The sequence below is a fragment of the Aquarana catesbeiana genome, linkage group LG01 (genome assembly GCF_042186555.1).
Source record: "Aquarana catesbeiana isolate 2022-GZ linkage group LG01, ASM4218655v1, whole genome shotgun sequence".
In the NCBI taxonomy this organism is placed as follows: domain Eukaryota; kingdom Metazoa; phylum Chordata; class Amphibia; order Anura; family Ranidae; genus Aquarana; species Aquarana catesbeiana.
This window is the reverse complement of record NC_133324.1, coordinates 77,470,885-77,485,481: the sequence shown is the minus strand read 5'-3', so window position 1 is coordinate 77,485,481 and position 14,597 is coordinate 77,470,885. Positions and strand designations below refer to the sequence as shown.

General features: G+C 41.6%; 1 protein-coding gene across 1 annotated transcript in view; it reads left to right on the top strand.

Moving 5' to 3' along the window:
- Window positions 1-14,597, top strand: part of PDZD2 (PDZ domain containing 2) — a 496,705-nt gene that overhangs the window by 59,375 nt on the left and 422,733 nt on the right. The gene's annotated exons all lie outside the window — the stretch shown is intronic.

The window sequence follows — 14,597 nt, the reverse complement described above, 5'->3', positions numbered from 1 at the left end:
TTAGAGCTTTTACTGGTCGGTGGTGTCAACAGTGTTGTGTTGCTTCTTTGCTTGAACTGAACTGAGGCAAACTGCGAATGAGGTTGGGCTCCCAAGCTTGCACCTGTACGGTACCTAGCGGGAGGACTTCTGTGAGTTTGGAGCATCAGTTTTCTGTTTGCTTCTAACCATTGTTTGGTAATACTTTTTATGTGTCAAGCATGTGTTTTTTTTTTTTTTTTTTTTTTTTTTCTTAAATTTATTGAAAGCAGTGTTTTGAAATAGGAAGCATCACTTTTTTTTGGCAATTTATGGGCAGCCAAAGACCTAAGTTTTTTAGAAACCCTTTGCGTTTTCATGTTCTTTTGAACAACAAATCTTTAATGCGTAATCCAGTACATGAAATTGCTTATGAATTAGAAATGTTAAAAGCAGTCGCATGTGTTTTTTTTTTTTCTTTTATTCATTAACTGAAAAGTTCTCAAACACCTCTGGTTGATGGAATTTTCCAAAATCATTAAAAGAAAAAACATCTTTTTGTTCAGTTCTGTATATTATTCCAGTTTAGTTGATATTAAAGCCCAACTCCAGCCAAAACTTCTTTGTTTTTAATAGAGTGGAGAAAGGGTTAGACTTTATGTCCAGATTTTTCATGTCTGTTGTCTTCCTTACAGAAGAGATTACTCTACTCTACTCTATCTTTTTCTGTTCTGTCTGACATCTCTCACCTGGACAGGAAATGGAGGGAAATATCATCTCTCAAAGTGCCGTAGAGTAAAGGCAGAATGTACTGGTTGACAGATCACCATAGTGATTGGTAGAAAGTTAAATTATGATTGGATTGTGCCCAGTGCCAGGATGAGGGACCGGGCTTCCTATGCTTTGTCAGGATTTCCTCTGACAATATGGCGGGCAACTCAATACAAGTCTGATACATGTGGGCGGAATATATCCTCTGTACCTGGTCACCGTAAAGCATGGAGGTAGATGGTAAGCATTAGATCTCACATGCCATACTTGTACGATGACCATAGGGATTATTGTTACATAGTTATAGTTAGTCAGCTTGAAAAAAGACCATCTAATTCAACCATAAAAAAAGAAATAAAATAAAATTAAATAAAAAATATCATACAATCCCATATACCCACAGTTGATCCAGAGGAAGGCAAAAAAACCCCCAGCAAAACATGATCCAATTTGCTACAGCAGGGGAAAAAAATCCTTCCTGATCCCAGAGAGGCAATCGGATTTTCCCTGGATCAACTTTACCTATAAATGTTAGTCCCCAGTTATAAAAAAGATTTAAAAACAGGAATTTTGGGACTTTAAATGAGGTTGAACGGGGCCAGTACCCAGTTATATTATGTACATTGTGGTTGGGGGGGTTGTTAAAAGAACTGAATATTTATATGTGGATTTTCTTTTTTTATACTTTTTCAACATATTTGAATTCAAATATTGGCTACTGATAAAGGTATAAAAAAATCAAGGCTTATCTAACCTTTTTAAATAATTTATTCAACAAAAATAGCAATCGATGTAATGGTGTACTCTGGAAAAAGTAAGGGTATTCCATTTGTTTTTAGAAGCTGGTATTGCCCCCTTTAGTAGAAATAACTTTTTTGTAGGTGTTTTGCATACATGTCTACCAGTCTCTGACAATTGTTAACCACTAATCCATGCAAAATGCCTTTAGTTGCAAGATGTTTATGGTTGTACTTGCATGGACCCCCCTACAACATTCCAATCTTATTCAAGTCAGTGCTTTGACTTGGCCAGTTCAGAACCTATTTCTTCTTTTTTTTTGAACCATTACTAGTTAGCTTCAGATCATTATGGAGTTGAAAGATCCATTTCTGGTTCAGCTTCAACTTCGACAGACAGCCCCACGTTCTCATCAGTTACACTTCGGTCTGAATACATAATTGATGCAACGGCTACAAGATGTTGCTGAAGCAGCAAAGGAACCCAAAGCCATAACGTTTCCACCCACCGTGCCCCACAGTCAGTACAAGGTTCTTTACCTGAAATGCTGTTACTGTGGCCAAACAATTATACTTGTTTAATTGGTCACGTTGTTCCAGAAGGCTTGGTCTATACCTCTATTGCTGTTGGCAAATTGTAATCTTGCTGTAATGTTGTTTTTGGACAGCAAAGCTTTTCCTAGTAAACCTCCCCATACAGCTTAAATTGGTACAGTCTGTTTTCGATTGTAAAGCATTCACTTTGACAATTTTTGCGGACCCCTTAATGACATTTTTTTTGTTTTTTTTGTTTTTGTTTTTTTGGAGACCTCTAAGATCCAGATCTTTAAGCAGTTACTTTAAATATATGTAACTTGTAGATAATCTTTCATACATTGGATTGATTTGAGCTCAAATACGATGGCCATCTTTTTTTTTTTTTTTTTTAAAAGGTTTTTATTTGCCAGATGTACATACATAGAATAACACATTGCGTGTAAGGTATATTGTCGGTTGCAACCGTCAAAATATAATTAACATTCAAGGGTGGCCATCTTTTTAAATCCCTTTCCAGACCCATGGGCAGATTCCACAACACTTTTGCCCTTGGCTTGATGATGCCACACATCTCAATAGAGAGACCACCAGACTCTAGATATCTGGGGACTAAAGCCCGGTTCCACCTGCATACTCCCTAAGGTGGTTGTTATCATTTTCACCTAGTTGGGAACACTTTTTGCTTTCATGGATTTGAAGTGGTGGTAAATGTAGGGGTGTGCTTACTTTTTCGAATTTTTGCAATTTCATTCACTTAGATTTTGAGATGCACCATGTACGTTTTCTGTGTCACTTGTTCAAGTACACTGATCAGCCATAACCTTATGACCACCCTCCATAACACGTCAAGGCATGGACTCCACTAGACCTCTGAAGGTATGCTGTGGTATCTGGCACCAAGCTGTCAGTTGCAGATCCTTTAAGTCCTGTAAGTTGTGAGGTGGGGCCTCCATGAATCCAAACTTTTTTTTTTTTTTCCAGTATCCCACAGATCTTGAGAATTTGAAGGCCAAGTCAACACCTCAAACTCGTTGTGTTCCTTAAACTATTCCCGAACTCATCAGACCAAACCACCACCTTCCATTGCTCCTTGCTCCAGTTCAAATGCTCACGTGAATATGGTAGGTGCTTTTGTCTGTGAACACAGGCCAGCATGGGACCCTGACTAGGCTGCCGCTATGCAACCCTATACGCAACAAAATACAGCATTAACTTTCAGCAGTTTGAGCTACAGTAGCTCTTCTGCTGGATCGTACTACACGGGCCAGCCTTTACTCCCCATGTACATCAATGAGCCTTGGCCACCCATGACCTTGTTGCTGGTTTTCCTTATTTTGGACCTCTTTTGGTAGGTCCTGACCACTGCAGACCAGGAACCTCCTACAAGAGCTGTGGTTTTGGAGTTGCTCTGACCCAATCTTCTAGCCCAGTGTTTCTCAACTCCAGTCCAAACAGGCCATGTTTTCAGGCTCTCCATTATTTTGCACAGGTGATTTGATCAGTTTTACTGCCTTAGTAATTACCACAGCCGTTTCATCTGAGGGAAATCTTGAAAACATGTTGGCGCGCCTTGAGGACTGGAGTTGAGAAAGGCTGTTCTAGCCATTAGAATTTGGCCCTTGTCAAAGTCACACAAATCCTTGCCCCTTTTTTCCACTTTCAACCTCAGGGACAACACTTGCTGCCTAATACCCATTTTCAGATCCCATTGTAATGAGATAATCAGTGCTATTCACTTTACTTGTCAATGGTCATAATGCTATAGCTGACTGTATATATTGCCTTAATCTTTAAATAATTGATAACAATTTTATTGGGGTGCCATTATTTTTCACACGACTATATAGGGTTTATGAATGCAGTGTTTTCAGCCACATCTGAGTAGAACTGTATGTATATGGCTGATGTAGGGGAGTTGTAAATAGCTGGGGTTTGTTGGCACCCATGGGCCAGCTGTTGTCGGAGCTGCAGGATCACTTCACTGGAGCGAATTAAAAAGTGGTAAGTGCACAGAACTTTTTACCACAACCTATGCAGGATAGTTAGGAGGGGGGAGGGTTTTCCCGTTGGAATAAACTCTGAAGGTTTTTCAGACGGAGTTCCGATGGAATTCCACTCAAGCTGTCTTGCATACACATGGTCACACCAAATTCCGACCGTCCAGAACGCTCAGTAGCCAATAGCTTCCGTCTCGTACTTGCTTCAGAGCATGCGTGGTTTTTGGTACGTCGGAACAGCATACAGACGAGCGGTTTTCTCTATGGGAATTGGTTCCGTCGGAAGAATTTAGAACATGTTCTCTTTCTAGGTCCGTCAGAATTTTCAACGTACAAAGTCCAATGGGGCATACACACGTTCGGAATAGACGATGAAAAGCTCCTGTCGGACATTTCGCTTGTGTGTACACGGCATTAGAATTTTCTCCCCAATTGAAGGTCATTTCAGTTTGGTTGCCCGTATCTCTGAATCTTCTCATTATTGTGATGCATTATCATATTTGTGACAGGTTCACTTTAAAGAATTTATTTGCATTCTTTTTTTTGAGCGGATTATTAATCGGGTAAAAAGCTTTCCTGCCGAGACCGCTGTGAGCTGAGAGTGGAAGTGTTCATGTTACAAGTAAAACCATCCAAGCATTGAATAGTTTATCATTTTCAATCGGCTTCCTGGCTGTTTCTTGGCTGTTGGACAAATTTGCTGTGTGTATACATATATAAGAATTATGTAGATTGTACAGGGTTATTCCCTTATTTTTGTGATTGCAAGCATGATACGGAATAGACCACAGTTGGGGTATGGTGGTCATCTATTGCACACTTTCACTGGGATAAGCAAAATCAAAGTTGTATAAATGTCAAATGTTTGGAAAGTTTTGTTTTTTTTTTTTTGTTTTTTTTGTTTTTTTTTAGGATCAAATTTGATTAGAAGTCCACCAAAACACTACAATTTAATGATCAAGTCGATCTTGATGTGACAGATCCTGTAAAGCCACGTACACACGAGCGGAATGTCCGACAGAAAAAGTCAGACGGAAGCTTTTCATCGTCTATTCTGATCGTGTGTATTTTCGATGGACCCAATTCCTATCGGGAAAACCGTTCGTCTGTATGCTGGTCCGACGGCCCAAAAATGACGCATGCTCTGAAGCAAGTACGAGACGGAAGCTATTGGCTACTGGCTATTGAACTTCCTTTTTCTAGTCCCGTTGTAAGTGTTGTACGTCACCATGTTCTGGGTGGTCGGACTTTGGGTTGACCGTGTGTAGGCAAGACCGCTTGAATGGAATTCCGCCAGAGAAACCTTCAGGGTTTATTCCGACGGCAAAATCGGACGCGTGCACGCGGCATTAGGCGTTATACATCGAACTAAACCTGCCAAAAACCTGGGCTTTTTAACGCTGACCTTTACACTGTAAACTTACTTTGTGCCATTGGATTCCTCCCACTTCACAATGTCAAAGCTGGCGGCCTTTTTTTTTTTTTTTTTTACATTTATAGGCATTTTTGCCTAGGTGAGAATGACATGGCAGCCTCTCAGGATATGGACATCTAATATTCAAGGAGGCTGCAAGCTTCCCCACTGCATCGGTAGATGCATTGGGTGATGCTACATCATCAGGGGCTTGCTGCAAGGTTAAGGTAGAGACAGTCCGCTCCTGATGATGGGTAAGTGAATATATTAATTGTAGCTAACCCAGCATACAAGGTATGAGGGGGATACAAAAAAATGAACAGGAGAGGTTGGTGAAGTTCCTCTTTAAACATATGAGCATATGCTGAATAAATGCAAGCAACTTCAATGCCAACTGTGTGTCAAAGCTATCAGGAGATATCAACTTTTAGGTTGCATTCACACCTGAGCGTATCTTTTTAGGCGGAAAGTCGTGCGATTTTGTACAGGTCAAAAGGTCACCAATGTTAAAAGCAGAAACACCTGTAATCTGCCCAAAAAAGAAGCTTGTGTACTTTTTTGAGCTTCAAGCATTTTGCTTCAGGCAACAGAACGCTCAGCTATGAATGGGGGCCATTTAAATGAATGGGATTTTGCTTGTTGGGCGTTTTGGAACTTTTACGAGCTGAAAACACTCAGCTGTGAATGCAGCCTTATTCTAACAGTTAAAGTAGAAGTGTACCTCATACTTGAAATGTCTATAAGAAGGAATGAAAATGCAAAGTGCATGCTCAGGCAGAAATATTTTGGCAAGTGGCTATGTGATCTAGTGAGCAATATCTTTCCATGTTTGGGGTAGGTGAGTGTGAACCTGGCCCATTGGCTACAGCCACTGATCTGGAAAAATTCCAACAATTTCGACAGAAGTCAATTGTTAGACTTTATTAGAGTGGGAGCATCTCAAAAAATTTAAATATCGTCAAGTTAATTTTGTTTCATTAATTCAATTCAAAAAGTGATACTCATATATTTTATATAGATGTATTACACACCGTGATATATTTCAAGCATTTTTTTAATTTTGGCTTGCAGCCATTGACTGTGGAAACGTCACACTGGACCTTGTACAACTTTTTCTGTGCCTCTGCACTCTTCTTCCAGACTCTGGGACCTTGATTTCCAAATCAAATGCAAAATGTTTCCACAGTCGGTGATGATTTGGGGAGTCATGTCATCTGCTGGTGTTGGTCCATTGTGTTTTTATCAAATCCAAAGTCAGCGCAGCCCTCTATCAGGAAATTCTAGAGCACTTCATGCTTCCCTCTGCTGACCAGCCTGGTTTAATGATAAAGGTATCACTGTGCTTGATTGGCCAGCAAACTCGCCTGACCTAAACTCTATAGTAGAGAATCTGTGGGGTATTTGTCAAGAGGAAGATGAGACTTCAGATCTAACAATGCAGACAAGCTGAAGACCGCTATCAAAGCAACCTGGGTTTCCATAACACCTCAGCAGTGCCGCAGGGTGATCGCCTCCATGACACGCCGGATTGATGCAGTAATTCATGCAAAAGGAGCCCCGACCAAGTATTGAGTGCATACTATACTGTACATGGGCATACTTTTCAGTAAGCCAACGTTTCTGTATAAAAAAATCCTTTTTTTTTTTTTTTTTTTTCCCACATTGTGGATAACTTGCATTGGAGTCACTGAAGCACTAGCACTTTTAAAGTGGAATGTTTTTACACTGAAGATTTTGAAGCACTAGAACTTTTTGCATGGAATACATTCATTGGAGTTAAAGCACTAGCACTTTTAAGGAGGAACACACCTGTTCAAGGACTCATTGCAATTTTGTTGACTTTAAAAATGATAGCTTCAAGGAATGATTGTTTATTGTCAATTGTTATCAAAGCACAGGATGATGTATCTCTAGGATATCATGGAATTTTATAATTTTGAAGATCACATAGGGATTTACTTCAGGCATACTTGATATTAAGGGTATAGGCGCAACAATAATTTTATATCTTTCTGTCTACAATAAATCCCTGTCCTCAACCCTGGACAAGCTTGCTCCCCTCACTACACACAGAATCAGGCCTCGACCCCTACAACCCTGGCAAATAGATGACACCAGAAATCTCAAAAACATAGCCGTGGTCTTGAGCGTTTGTGGCATAAGACTAATGCCCTGTACACCTGATAGGATTTTCCGACAACAAAACCTTGGATTTTTTTTCCCGACGGATGTTGGCTCAAACTTGTCTTGCATACACACGGTCACACAAATGTTGTCGGACATTCCGAACGCCAAGAACTCTGTGACGTTCAGTAGCCAGTGCGGCTCTTCTGCTTGATTCCAGGCATGCGTGGAATTTTGTGCGTCGGAATTGTGTACACACGATTGGAATTTCCGACAACGGATTTTGTTGTCGGAAAATTTGAGATCCAGATCTCAAATTTCGTTTGTCGGAAATTCCGGCGTAAAATGTCTGATGGAGCCTACGACAGCAAGCTTCCATCGAACATTTTGTTGTTGGAAAATCCTATCGTGTGTACAGGACATTAGTCTCTCAAAAATTTCAACCAACACACCTTTCTTTCTTTCTTTCTTTCTTTCTTTCTTTCTTTCTTTCTTTCTTTCTTTCTTTCTTTCTTTCTTTCTTTCTTTCTTTCTTTCTTTCTTTCTTTCTTTCTTTCTTTCTTTCTTTCTTTCTTTCTTTCTTTCTTTCTTTCTTTCTTTCTTTCTTTCTTTCTTTCTTTCTTTCTTTCTTTCTTTCTTCTTTTTGCCCCCCCCCCCCCCCCCCAACATAAACTTTGAGTTTCATAAACCGTTGCATCAATATTGTGTGACTTTAAAAATTGGAAATACCACTGTTATTTTCTAGGATGACTGCTTTGAAAGACATATACAATGTTTTGTGGATTTAATGTAATCTTCAGGCATAAAAAAAAACATGCGTAACAACAAAAAAACCCAACAAAAACAGCTCTAGCAGTGAAAGGGTTCATTTACATATGGGCCGATAAAGTGCGATTGAAATCACGACGAGGTCAGAGAGGCCTTTCTGCTGCAGGCATCTCGATTGTTCATATGTGGAATGTTTGGGAAACAAATGAACGGAAATAAGTGGAAATGAAGGCATGCTAAGGAAACGTTTCCCTTGATTACTGTATAATTGCTTACAATGGGACAGGGAGCGTGTGTCGCCCTCGCATCAGATACTGGATAGGACTGCATACTAAATCCTGCGTTGTACTCTAAACAGATGGGAAACCTTGAAGTGTTTCTCAGAGGGAAGCCTTGTGTTTACATCCCTATTTATCTGTAATAAACAACATATATTTGTACATAGAGCCGGTTTTCTTGATAAAAATGAAAAGTGTTTGAAGCTTGAAGGGCAATGTGCTGATTCCTGTGAAATTCCACAGTTCCAGCTGAAGCTGGGCCGGCATGGTCTGATAAGGAGGGCGCTACGTCGCTCTGTCATCTTGTTAGGCCAGAGCCGTTCTCTGATCCTCCTTTGAAGTGTCATCACTTGTAAGGGTCTGCTAATGGCTAATACCGCCTCGGCATTGATCACATTTCATGGAGTGATGAAAAAGCAGCTGCAGCTGTGCTCAGGCCGTGTTTGATGATAAATAACAGAAGCTGGTTTAAAATGGAGCTGAATTCTTTTTCTTTGTTTGACATAATGTTTTGGACTAAAGAGATTGTAATTTTAGAGTTGGGCCCCTTGTACATTGGGCCGTCCAGATGAGATGCGTCCCTGTCGATGCTTGGTGTGCCCCAGAGGGACAGGTGCCATGTCCAGCCCAGGGAACAGGTAGTATGTCAGAGTCTATGGCAAGATGGAGCTAAAGTTCTAAAAAAAAAAGGACCGCACTAAAAAACAAAATCCATAGTGTCTAGAAATGTGCATACAAACAACCTTCCTAAAATCTCCAATAGATTACGTAAATAAAATTAAAGTCCATTTAACAATGTGCTCTGTGTCTTCTAATCCAGTGGTCCCCAACCCTTTTGGCACCGAGGATCGGCTGCGTGGACGAAAATTGTGCCAAGGCCCGGCGGGGGGGGGATGTACGCACATGCGGGGGGGGGGGGGGGATGTACGCACATGCGGGGGGGGGGTAAGCAAATTTCGCGGGCAATAGCTGGTATTCTACTGTTGGTACTTCAATCATCACGGCACCATGGTATGGTGTCAGAATGATTGGAGCGCATTATTTCTTATATTACATTGTAATATAAATGAGCCCTGAGCAGGTCACTTTCCACGTCGCCTGCCACCAGATGAGGAATGTCACTTGCCATGCTGCCTGCCACCAGATGAGAAATGCCATTTGTCACGCTGCCTGCCACCAGATGAATGCCACTTGCCACGTCACCTGCCTGTGCCACCAGATGAGGAATGCCACTTACCACGCTGCCTGCCACCAAATGATGAATGCCACATCACCTGCCTGTGCCACCAGATGAGGAATGCCACTTGCCACGTCACCTGCCTGTGCCACCAGATGAGGAATGCCACTTGCCACGTCACCTGCCTGTGCCACCAGATGAGGAATGCCACTTGCCACATCACCTGCCAGTGCCACCAGATGAGGATTGTCACTGCATTGGTGACACTGGTTCAGTGGTCATTCTTGAGTGAGGGCAGGAGAGCAGAGATGCGGGGCGGGCAGTGAGAGATGATGTCATCTCTCTGCTCCCCGCCGCACCTCCGACATTCCGCACGCAGTGAGGGCGGAAGAGCAGTGATTCTAGGCAGGCAGAGAGAGATGTCATCTCTGCTCACCAGCCCGCTTCTCTCATTTGCCCACCTGCTTTCCTCTCTGATCTACCAGTGCCTTACAATGTCATGCCGCCTGCCGCGGCCCGGCTGCAAAGACGCTACGGCCCGGTAGTGGGCCGTGGCCAGGGGGTTGACGATGCCTGTTCTAATCCATCCATATGGTGATCTAAATCCCCTTATTGCTCTGTGTGGCTAACGGTGCTCCTGCACTTTTAAAGCTTTCTGCAACAAACTCACCCGGGATGAGGATAAAAGGACCTCCCTTAGTGTAGTGTATCAAAAAGTATTAATGTATTACACTTATATTTACACGATAAACTGACATCTCTAGATAAATGAAGTAGAATGGAAACCGAAATTGCTACTGACACCATGCGATTCAAATGCTGGAAGTGACGTGTCTCAGAAGCTCCACCCTATGTGTTTTAGAAGTTGTGTTTGACGTCATCAGGATGGAGCCAAACACTACCAAATTCATTTGTGGCAATAATATCTCAACACAGCTGCTATTCCAAACCGTTGGTGGGTATTGACTTACAAATACAGGCTCATAGGGTAAACCCTATGTGCAAATAGCGATTGCAATATAATAGATATATAAACCTATGATCAGTGCAATTAACCAAATACTGCTAGAATGAGGGGTTGATTTACTAAAGGCAAATCCACTTTGCACTAACAAGTGCACTTGAAAGTGCAGTCGCTGTAGATCTGAGGGGAAGCTCTGCTGTTTTCTATCATCCAATCGTGTGCAAGCAAAAATGCGTTTTTTTTTTTTTTCCTTGCGTGTCCCCCTCAGATTTACAGCGACTGCACTTGCAGTGCACTTGTAGTGCAAAGTGGATTTGCCTTTAGAAAATAAACCCCTATGTGTAGGAACCCCCAAAATGGATTCCTATGTGCAACTAACCTCAATCAATAAATGTCAGATAGCATACAAAGTTTGTGTGTGTGTATCTCAAAAAATAAATTGTTTTTCAGAACATTATGACGTATTACGAAGTGCTCAGTCCCAGTAAATTTGTGCAATCTTCCACTTTAAGTGCCTTGTGCTTTTCCTAATACATTGATTTCCTCTCCAGTGCCACCAATTCACTGTGTGTGTGTGTGTGTGTGTGTGTGTGTGTGTGTGTGATGAGGGTCCCTACTCACCAGATGTAGTTGACCCTCTTGTTATATGACCGAGAGGAGTCCAAATTCACTTTGGTGGTCTCAGACCGTGGTCACCTCCCGAATGTTTACCAGTATCTTTTTCCCGCAATGGATTCTCGAGGCATGTGGAGTTGATTATGGAAAAAACGGAGAGGATGGGCCTCTCGTAGTGTAAAAAAGTTCCAGTTTTTATTAAAAAAATAATTCGTAGCTGGTTACATACAATGAAGTAATGCAACAAGAGAAAATATGGGCATCCCAATGAACAACGGGAGCCGTGGGCCGCTATGCTCCGTTGTGCATTCCAGCTGTGTATGGGTCTACATACTGTGCATTCCAACTTGACACATTTCGTCACCACGTAGCGTCTTCAGAAGTTGCAAACATCTGAGGTGACCACGGGTCTGTGAGACCACCAAAGGATTTTTGCCGCCTCTCTGTAATATGACAAGAGGGTCTACTACATCTGGTGAGTAAGGGACCCTTATCAGACACAGACACAGACACACACACTGACACACACACACTGTGAATAGGTGGCACTGGAGAGGAAATCAATATATGAAGAAAAGCACAAGGCTCTTTATGTGGAAGATTGCACAATTTGCAAAAATTTCCTGGGACTGAGCACTTTGTAATAAATCGTACTGTCCTTTGTTCTGAAAAACAATATATACACACTTTTGTATATGATCTGACATTTGATGTTGCACATAGGATTCCATTTTGGGGTTCCTAAACATAGTCTTATGATCAGTGCAATTAACCAAATACTATATGTTTACATATCATATTGCAAGTGCTATTTGCACATAGGGTTTACCCTATGTGCCTGTAACTGTACCAAGTTCTACCGGTGTTAGGAGCCCTGTCCGTTCAGGGGGACTAGGTTCTGGAAAACAGAAGGCCTGTGTTCTGGAACCTCACTTCTGAATGTCCAGGGCCCTAAATGCTGGTAACACTTTGTATGTTCGGACAATCACCAGCCCCACACGCTGTAAATTGGGGCGACTCAGGACAACTCTCCCCCAGTCTATGCACCAACAGCAGCTGCCACCAGAACTTGGACAGGCTTGGTACACTTTAGTGGGAAAGTGACGAACGAGTGTGGCTTAGTAAGTATAAAGTGGGTCATTTTGCCTTAACTGGGCAACGTGAGAGCATCACTTGAAGGTATAAAGTGCCTGTACTGTACTCGACACCCAATCAGTCTCAGACTTTCAAGCTCTAGCTGAGGTTTTCCAGTGCAGGTCTGAATGTGAATGCAGATGGGGGGGAAAAAAAATAATTAACGCAAAAGGAAGGCACTGACGATGGACCTCAGTTTATAGAGCAGGAAGATAGATTTGAGTTGACACGCTATAATTGCCATCCTTTTGTAGCGGTTGATACAGTTATGGCAGATGCCACTTTGTAGTTACGTAGCGAATTTCCCCAGCAAAGAATGCAGAAATGCACTGAGAGCAATTTCCTATGAAGAGTAATGTATTCAGAATGGTTTGTCCTACCCTTGTGATATCACGGCTGCAAGCAATTAACTTAATTGACTATAAAATCTCCTTGAGCGATGATGTCAGTAAAGTTTCAGAGAAGGTTGCTTCCTTCCAAAGTGTAGGAGGGATGGGGGGGGGTCTAACATTCACATACAAGGAGTTTCCTCTGCTTGTAGAATCATAATGAAGGAAATATCATTTGTGTTTCTTTTTAAAGAGGAAAAATGAAAATATATGTAAACAGAACACTGAAATATCATTTTAAGCTTTAACATGTTAAGGTCATCTTGAAAGTAATTTTCAGTCTTTTTAACCCCTTTCTGCCCACACTCTGAATATTAATGTCCCCCCTTTTGAGAGTCAGCAGTTTGAGTGGCTGCTGGCTCTCAATCCCATCTATCACCGACAGCTGTGACCCCCCCCCCACTGACAATTGGGAAGTCATCAGTGATTCCCAATCATGTGATTACTATGTCAATTATGACATAACCCCCTCCTGCCAACAGCCTTTATATAAAGGACCCCCCTTTGACAGTCACCACTTTGAGTAGCCGCTACTGGCTCTCAATTCCATCTGTCGCTAACAATTGGGAAGCCATCAGAGTAGTTCCTGATCATGTGATCGACATATGATATAGCCTACAACCTGTATATACAGTATACTGTGTGGACTGCAGTCTTCAAGTCATTCCACAGATTTTCAATGGGGTTTAAGTCTGGGCTCTGACTAGGCCATGCAAGGGCATTCACCCTTTTTCTCCTTCAACCACTGTGTGGTCATTTTTGCTGGGTGCTTTAGGTCATTGTTGACAGGAAAACTCTTCACCTGAGATCAGTCAAACTTCGACTATTATGAAAGTAAGAAGATTTATTTCAGATGCATCCATACAAGTGGGTGAAGCTTACATGCTGAGGAAAAAAACAGAAGTCACACATAGACACGGGATGTGCAACCTTTTATAAAATCAACAGACAGAATCTTATTGGCTAAAAGTTCACTGGTGGCTCATGACGCATAACAGCTTTATTGCCAATCACAATGTACTTTTACATTCTATTCCCTTGTATAGCAAAGCTTGTGGTTTTCTGGCCTTAGGCAGTTAGTTGAAACAATAGACAAAAAAACAAGTTAAAGCAACGTGTCCTTAGAAGCCATTTTAAAAATCCAGTCTCCATTTTAGATTTTTTTTTTTTTTTTTTGTATAGTCGCACAATAAAAATTAACTTTTCCAACAATTGTCATGTCGGAAGGTAAACCTTCCCATTGACAACTTTCTGGTGGCCTTTCTTGAGCAGTGGCTTTTTTTTTTTTTTTTTTTTTTTGCAACCCTCCCATACAAGCCACATTTGTGGAGAATTTGTAATATTGTTGTCCCATACGCACAATGACCACTCGTCGTTAAATGAATGCAACTGCTTCAGAGTTGCTGTAGGCCTCCTTGGTAGCCTCTCTGACCAGTTTCCTCCTGGCTCTTTCATCCAGTTTAGAGTGACGTCCTGATCCAGGGAGGATCTGTGTTGTACCAAATAACTTTTCACTTCTTAATAGACTTTGCTGTGCTTCGAAGCATTGATAAAGCCTTTGACATTTTTTTGTATCCATCTCCTGACTTATGCCTGTCCACAACTTTTATCTCAAAAATCTTTTGACCGTGTCTTGCCACCCATAGTTGATTTTGTTTTGCTTCAGGGACTGAAATGTTCCAGGAAAGCTTTTATCATGCTGAGCTAATCAAAATGACTACAGCTGATCACCGT